At 37.8% G+C, this 9118-nt stretch overlaps 1 non-coding gene across 1 annotated transcript; it reads left to right on the forward strand.

Moving 5' to 3' along the window:
• The first annotated feature begins 6975 nt into the window (after window positions 1-6975).
• Window positions 6976-7057, forward strand: Trnal-aag. The gene has a single exon. It is a non-coding gene; the product is annotated as a tRNA-Leu (tRNA).
• Window positions 7058-9118: the final 2061 nt, after the last annotated feature.

A 9118-nucleotide genomic window follows, 5' to 3' on the forward strand; every position in this document is an offset into this window, starting at 1 on the left:
GGGACTGCTTTCATGGAATTCTGTGAACATGAAACTGAATGTTGCATGATACAACAACATAGCAAACAACCTGACTGAAGGTGGTCCAGTATGCCACTTCTGGACACCCCATCCAGACCGTGTTCATGAATACTCATTGGAACACTTTGGTGAAGACTGGTAGGCGAAGATGCCGTGTCGAAGTGTGCACATGTTGCATTTGTCTGTCACTACAATTAAAATGCACAAGTTGTAGTCTACATCTTCTGGATGAGAGTCCAAGAAAACCCAACAACACAAAAACACAAGAAAGTGACCACTGCACTGCTAATTTGGCATGCCTTAAGCTATGAAATGCAGTCCCAGTTGTTGATGGTACATGACCCTGTCTTCCTCCTGGCTGTCAATCACCTGAAACTTTGTTGCAGGAACAGGAGCAGCGTGAGATACGGCTTTTGCAGCCAAAAGCTGTGTTAAGTCCTGCAGCAGTTTCTGAATTTGCTGCTCCTGTCAGTGAACAACATGAGACAGACGACTTCACCAATGGGATAGACATGGTAATGTAAAAGGACACTCAAACCCGAGACAAAAATACACTGCCAAGTCTGGGACTTGAACTGTCACAGAAATACAAAAAAAGGCACTAATTAACCATTGTAAACAATACAGACCAATAGCATCAACTAAGAGAATTTCTTTGGCAACAACACATGAATGGAAGACAACCAGTGGGACACAAAGGTACCATCAAAAGATTTGCAGAATGCAACTAAAGCCACTGAATATAGGCTATGAGAACACCAAACACAGGAAAACACTGCCCTCTCAAAACAAAGCAGCACACAAGGGAAAATCCATTTGCTGAAACTTCATAACCAGTGAGAAAAAAAATAGACCGCTACTCCAGCAAACAAACTAGCACACAGCAAGAGCCGTAGACCACATGAGAAAAGTCTTGTCACCAATGAGCTCTATGGTGGACAAGGCAAGTGTACCAAAAAGCCACAGTAACAACTATTTGCTAAAAGGTGGATGAGGGGAGAGAAAAGAACTTTGATAAAGTACTTTAACACAGGTGGACACAGACTTGTTGCCAGTTTCCTGTCGTACTCTTTATAGGCAGTTGCTTTCTGTGTTAAAAGATGAATCTCAAGTTGCAATATAAAACACTTTATTGACTGCACAAATTCACAGTGATGTTTGTCCAAAAACAACAGCTAAAAGATCGTTAAAGATCACTTGAAACAACTTGCGTGATACCAGATCTTTTGGGGGGGGGGGGGGGGGGGGGGGGGAGAGGTAGGTGTGCTTGCTTGTTGTGTCTGTCTCTCTTTTACTGATGTTTGTGGGTCTGTTATTTTATTGTAATTTTCATGACTTTCTGTGTTGTTGTGGTCTAATAATGTAGTACCTGTTATTTTTTCATGATAGTCCATAGAAATGCATGATCATGAATTGACATGCCCTGTATGATTTGAGATGAAAATGCCCTAATGATATTCCCTATAGGTTCTTAAGTCTTCCCTGTCTCATTTTTATGCGTATGGACTATTAATAATTCTTTCGGTTCTGTTGTTATGGTCTCAGTTTCTCTGATTATAGTATGTATATCAGGTGAAACAAACTTCTATACAGTGCCTCTCCTTCATATTTTAGTATTTCAGCTGGAATTCCTCCCAATTGCCTTACCATTTTTAGGCATTTAATACTTTCCAGCATGTGTTCATATGTTGTTTCTGGAATATGATCATTGTAAGAGCTGCTGCTGGAATTTGTAATTGGCGAGTCTGGATCAGAGCAGTCAACTATATTGTCAAAATATTACTTGCTTGTTGATAAAATTTTGTTTGGTTCATTAGGCAAATCAAATTACCATCCTTATACTTCATGGCCTTATGTTCGTGATTAAAGCTTCTTTCAGTTTTGTTGACTGTGTCGTACATTTTTAATTTTATTTATTTATTTATTTGGTCCTGTTGAGTACATATTATACAACCAGTGTACAAGTAATATAGGACAAGTCAATTGATACAATACAATAGTATATGAACATTTGTATTGTATTGTATTGTATCTTTATTGATCCAGGCAATCATAGTATTGTACAGCTGTACATATGATATTGGATAGGTCAAGAGAGCTATTTACAAGTAATGTTTACAAATTGATTTTTACATTATTTTGTTGCAAGGAAATTCTCTATCTTAAACAAAACAGTTAATACAAATCATAGAATTGTAAGGTTGTACATACGATATTGGACAGGTCAGGGGAACATGTTTACAAGTAATATTTAATAAATTGATTTTACATTATTTTGCAATGAGGAAGTTAGCTATCTTTAACAAAACAGTAAATACAAATGTTGTATGGTAAAATACAAACAGCCAATACAAATGTAATTTAAAGTAGTCCAGTGCATTTCATAGACATGCACAGTATATAATAATCCAGTATATTTCATAGACATGCACAGTATATAATTTTCAGACCTAATTGAACATTTATCATATTGTTTACATTTTTAACCCCTTTCAAATAATGATCAACTGCATAAAAACAATGGTCCAAGAGATATTTTTTTAACTTATGTGAGAAGGCTCTTGGGTTCTTTGTTGCTTTGATTTCATTGGGTAAATTATTATACATTTGTATCCCAACATTTAAAACACTTTTTTGGTAGCAGGTAGTTCTGGACTGAATCATATGTAGGTCAGATTGCTGCCTTGTTGCATAGTTATGAATATCTCCATTGAATTTTAGTGTGCAGTCATTGTTTAACAGGTATGACTTGACAAATGAGACGATATTATAAATGTAAGCAGAGGGCAGTGTCATAATGCCATTTGTTTTGAAATGTTGTCTGCATGATTCATTATGGCTTAGATTACATATTATGCGTATTGCCTGTTTTTGCATTTTGAAAATATATCTACCTCCAGGTGAGTTCCCCCAAAATATGATTCCATACTGTAATGTAGAATGGAAGTAAGCATAATATACATGTATGAGAACAGATTTTGTGACTGATTTTTTGAGTACCCTTAAAATGTAACACACAGTTGAGAGCTTTTTTGAGATATAGTTTGTATGAGTCTCACACTTAAGATTTCCTTCAAGCCATATGCCAAGAAACTTGACAGAGTCCACACACATAAGCTCTTGGTTATTTAGAATCACATTGGGCGTTTCTTGTTTTTGGGATGAGAGTCTGAAGTTGATGTACGTTGTTTTCTGTATGTTTATAATCAGTTTGTTCTCGTTGAACCATTTGCTGAGTGACGACATAAGCAGTTTAATTTTTTGGTTGTGGTCCTCTGCATCAGTACCCTTTATTAGTATCCTTGTGTCATCGGCAAATAGTGTGGTACGTCCTGTAGCAAGCTTCGTGCTTATATCATCAATGTATAGCAGAAACAGTATGGGTCCCAGGATTGAGCCTTGTGGCACACCATATCTAATGGGCATTGTGTCAGAGGAGTGGACAGTAGATCGATGGGTGGTTGTATTCTTTTTTTCAAAATTAATTTCAACTTTTTGAAATCTGTTTGACAGGTAACATTCTAACCATTTGTTTGCAATTCCTCTTATACCTTTATTTGCTAACTTCTTAAGGAGTGTGGTATGGTCAATTACATCAAAGGCTTTGGATAAATCTAAAAAGATACCAGTAGTGATTTCCTTATTATCCAGTGCTTTTAAGGTTTTGTTGAGATACTCATAAATAGCTGTGGTAATTGTCTTTTGCTTTCTAAAACCATGCTGGTGTTTTGTCAATAAGGATAGTTTATACATCACATTGCACAGACATTTGTTTATTTACCAAGAACAATTACTTACATGCAGTATTAAAGCCTGCCTTATGACAAAAACAGTTTAAGTGACTGTTTAAAATAGTAGGATTAGTGAAAGCGCATATTTTTATGCTACTAACATATATAAGCAGGTAACTTTGCTTCATGGTCATGGTTTGGATTGAATACAAATTTTAACTGCATTCCTGAAGAAGAGGTTTAAGTGAATGCTCAAGAGTGTGGGATACATGGGAGTTCACATTTTCTCATAATGTCATAGATAAATTTACATTTTATCACCACAATTTCAATTAAACTGCAAGTAACAGCATCACACTTTATCTTTAAGGAAGTGCTTTTCTTAGGCAGTTTCCCCAACTCTTTATTCCTTATAACTTTAAGTATTCATTCATTTTATAGAAAGTTTGTTTGATGAGGAGTAATTTCAGTTTCCTTTTGAAAACCTATACATTATTTCTTTTTTTATATTGATAGAGAGCTTATTGAAGACCTTTATACCTGACTCAGTATTCCCATTTGTACTTTAGTGAGAGTTGCAGAGCCTTGGCGAAAATTTTTCACCTGTCTTGTGTCATGGTTGTGAATGTCACAATTTTTCTGAAACAGTTCCCTATTGTTGGCTACAAATAACATCAGTGAGTATATATACTGACCTAGGATTGTAAGTATCCTGAGAGATTTGAAGAGACCTCTGCAAGAGGCCTCATTAGGGACCCCACATATTAGTCTCACTGCTTGTTTTTGTATTTTGAAGACTTTTTCAACAACTGCAGCATTTCCCCAGAAGATTATGCCATAAGACAGAACAGAATGGAAATATGCAAAATATGACAACAACATTATTTCTGATGGAGAGTTCTTATTGCAAAACATAATGAGCTAAGTTTCTTGACCAGCTGATCAATTTGTTCTTTCCATCTTAGGTGACTGACTATCTGGATACCTAGGAATTTTGTATGTGTGGTTTCATTAATTTTGTGATTGTTAACATGTATTTCAGAAACTTTATTTTTTTCAGAAAGTGTATCATATTGGTTTTTGAAAGATTTAAGGTTAGCCTATTCACAGTGAACCATTTGTGTACTTGAGTAGAGACTGTCATGGCTGTATCCTGCATTGTGGAGTTGGGTTCTTGTATGAGGATACTTCTATTGTCGGCAAACATTGCTATTTTTGCTCTGTTATTAATTATGATTGGTAATCATTAATGTAGATTAGGAAAATTAGTGGCCCAAGAATCGAGCCCTGTGGGATTCCATACTTCATATTTCCCCAGTCTGATTTTAATACTGTACCTGTCCCCCTTAAGACAACCCTTTGCTTCCTGTTCTGTAAGTATGATTCCACCCAAATCAAAGATTTGTCTTTAATGCCATAATGTGGAAGCTTTTTTAAGAGTGTGTTGTGATCTACACAGTCAAATGCCTTTGCAAGGTCACAAAATATCCCCATTGGATACCTTTTGTAATTTAGTTAGCCTAAAGTTTCATGTGTTAGGTTAAATACAGCTCTGTCTGTGGAGGAGCCCTTACAAAAGCTGAAATGTGTAAGAGCCAGTGAGCCATTTTGTGTAGTATGACTATAAATCCTATCATACACTATTCTCTCAAAAACCTTTGATAACATTGGCAACAGAGAGATGGGCAGATAGTTGGATATTTCATCCCTTGCTCCACTTTTGTGGATTGACATCACTCCTGCTTGTTCTAATATACCTGGGAACACACCAGTTTTCATAGATTGTTTGGACAAATAGCACAATATATAACTGATTAAGTCTGCACATGATTTTAAAATCCTACTTGATATGCCACCGTATCCACAGGAATCTGAGTTTTTGAGTAACTTTATGGGTTTTTTTTTTTTTTCAATTTCTTTAGGAGCTGTACTTCTGAAATGAAGTGCTACTTTAGATGTTTTTTACATGCAGTTAAGTAGTTCAGTAGCTTCTGTGTGAGACTGTTTATTATGGTTCACTGTTTTCTCAGCTGTAGTGAGAAAAAAATAGTTGAAATCTGAGGCTGCAGCATTGTGGTTATTATTGTCAGCTTTTATGTTCCTATTTGTCTCACTTTTTATGATGTGCCATATGGTTTTTATTTTATTGTTTGAGTTGCTAAATTTTTGTGCTTAGTGCAACTGTTTGGCCTTCTTAATTGCTGATTAAAATGTTATTATTTTGATAATATTTACAAATATTGTGAGTTGTTTTCGGTACCAATATGGTTTCTTTCTCTTGCAATTTATTTTATTTGCCTGTTTTTGTGCCTGCAGATATGTCAGGATTCTTATTTGCTTGGAGCCATTTTATGCATAATTTCATAACCTTGTTTTGAGCTTCCTCAAATTCTTGGTCAAACTACTTATTCCTGCTTTTTCTCACTTTCCGTAGGTTATTACTTGCAGCGGTGACGACGACTTCTTTTATTCTACCCCGGCACTTACTGCTCGTAATTTCATAATTTTCTCCCATACTACTTAGAATGTCAAATCGGCCTGAGACTTGACCTTTGTATTTTAGTATTTCTGTTCCAATTATTTTTTCCAGCTTAATTATGGTCATGTTTCCAGGTCAAATTTCTGTTATAGTTGCTGCTTTCACCGTGACTCTCATCATACTTATTACTAGGGGTTGTCCGACCACATTTCCTCTCGTCGGAAGTATCGTACATTTCTAATTGCCTTTTATGTCCGTTTTATGTGCGAACAACTGGAATGGATCTGATTGTGACCAGTAGGTCGTGGGTGACGCTAAAATTTACCATAAGATGTCATTTTGAAAGACAAATGCGTAAAAAACTTATGATGACGTAAAGCTGTATCAAACTTAGGGGACGTGTGGTATGATTAGACTACCACATTCAGGAGTTCAGATCTTCTTCGTATATGACAAGTTAGAAATGCATTAGGATCCACAGACGAAAAACTAACCAAGAACACCTACAATTTATTGTAGGTGGTCTTGGACTAACGAGGGGCGCGGCCTCATACAGTTACGGTTAATATACATAAGAGCGGTGTTGGTAAACCATACGGTAGCTAACATACAATATAGCAATGAGTACTACCTTACTGGCAGTACTGCGTATATGTATTACAATACATATAAAATAAAGGTATATTGCAATTTCCCCCATAACCCGCTCGTTTCTACATATACTTGAGGCTCAGGAGACCCGTGGGTAGCGTGGCCGAGCGGTCTAAGGCGCTGGTTTAAGGCACCAGTCTCTTCGGAGGCGTGGGTTCGAATCCCACCGCTGCCATAAATTTTAACATTGATTTCATGTACGTTTCTCATAATCCTTTGAGGTTTAAAGAGAAATCCTATTACTTAGATGTAACGATGCGTGCTCCAGATATACCCCATTGATTTTGCGGACAACAAGGTATTCATAAAAAATCTGTATACCTTTTTTTTCGGAAAGCAGAATAATTCCTTATTATGAAACCTCGAAAGAAGTAACTTTTCATCGTCAGGTGACGGGGAGTATCACCTGGCTACAAAAATGGGTGAGTCACAAAACACAATAGTTTCAAATGTAGTGCGCTTTTTTCTGTTCTTATTCAGTGTAACTGTCGTATGACAGGTTTCAACTGGAGGCTCTTCATCGTTGTCTGATCTGACCATCTTACTTCATCTGTTTGTATGTTCGTCCATTTCTATTGTCGTCTATCACTGCAGTTTTTTTCGTACCTCATCCCATTTCCTCTTTCTGATCACTTTCAGTTCCGTTTCAGCCGCGCTCGCGAGTGGCCGCTGATAACTGCTGCGCTGCACTTCAGTGTTTACATCGCTGTACTTGTGCTTCGCCGAGTGCCGTCCGTCCGTTAATCTCCGTGTTCGTTCCTGTTCCTTGTGATCTGATCGCTCCTTCTGGTCTTGCTGCTGCTACTTGGAATTTCGGTTGTTTAACCGAAATTACTTCGCTGGATTAACAATGGCTACAAACCTCAGGAAGAATACTCTGGTATTTGCTTTTGACAAAGAATCCCGTCCTGTTCAGCCGACATCCCTGGAAATAGATGACTGGATTACACAGGTAATTGGTCTAAATTCTGAAACCGTTCATACCTGGCAACTGGATCAGGAAAAATACTGTGTTTTTGTCAAGTTAATCAGTGCTTCGACTGTTGATAAAGTGTTACGAAAGTGGGGCTATGAAGTAGATTTTGTGCATAGAAATGGTTATAAAAGTAAGGTCTCCATCTATAGAGCGGACATTTATTACAAAACCGTTCGTGTCTTGAATCTCCCCATTGAAATTGAAAATGATAAGATTAAGGAAGCTCTTTTAAACTACGGAGACGTTAAATCAATTGCAAATGAAAGATGGTCGCCTCGCTTTAAACTGCAGTGTTTTAACGGGGTCCGCTGTGTAGAGATGGACGTTAAGACGAATATTCCGTCTCACATAACTGTTTGTGGGTATAAGGCACAAATTGTTTATACAGGTCAGGAAGCTACATGTCATATATGTAACGAAACCGGCCACTTCAGACAGGAATGTCCGCGGCGAACTGTTGTGCTTAAAAGTAATTTGATACAGCGTCAGAAGCTTACCTTAAATGATCTGTTACCAAAGAATAGCCCGGAACAACTGGTTGAGGATGTTAACGCAGCGGGACAAGCTGATGTCTCCCTTCACGATAACAGTCAATTTCCCCCGTTAACAACAAAAGGAAACCCCGTTGCCACTACTCGTGAAACTGAAATGCAACCGAAAAAACGACCTCTGGAGATAACTGATAGTTGTTCAGAGGACGAGCTGTCTTGTCCCACTCCCTCACTTCGCAAGCAAAAACAGTGCGATGAGAAGGCAGAGGAACCTGAAGGCAAAATGCGAATGGAAACTAATGAACAGAAAGATAATACACATACGGTACCAGAAAATGAAAGGGGTGGAAGCAGCATTAATTTGCAAGAAACAACAGGTGCAGTAACCGATTGCAAAGATCAGAATCTATCTGTTAATAACCAAATTCAGGGAGAGGATGCAAAACTGCAGTCTCCATTTGTTTCCCTCGATCAGAAAGTGAGTGAAATTAATAAAGAACGAGGAAGTGGTGGCCAAACTGAAATCACGGTCAACACCTCAGGGCAGGCGCCGGCAACCGAAATTACTAAAGCGTCTGCTGCTGCTCCAGATAAACCGCGAAGTAAAATACCGACGCAACCAAATGAGAATGTAGCTCGTAACCAAGGGAAAGGAAAATCCAGTAGGGGCGACCCAAGCCCAAAGAATGTTCAGTCCGAAAGGGTCGTACGCGAATCACTGGAGGAAAAATCAGAAAGTTTACCAGGACATCAGTCTGCTTGCGGTACA

Source organism: Schistocerca americana, chromosome 1 (assembly GCF_021461395.2).
Source record: "Schistocerca americana isolate TAMUIC-IGC-003095 chromosome 1, iqSchAmer2.1, whole genome shotgun sequence".
NCBI classification, from domain to species: Eukaryota; Metazoa; Arthropoda; class Insecta; order Orthoptera; family Acrididae; genus Schistocerca; species Schistocerca americana.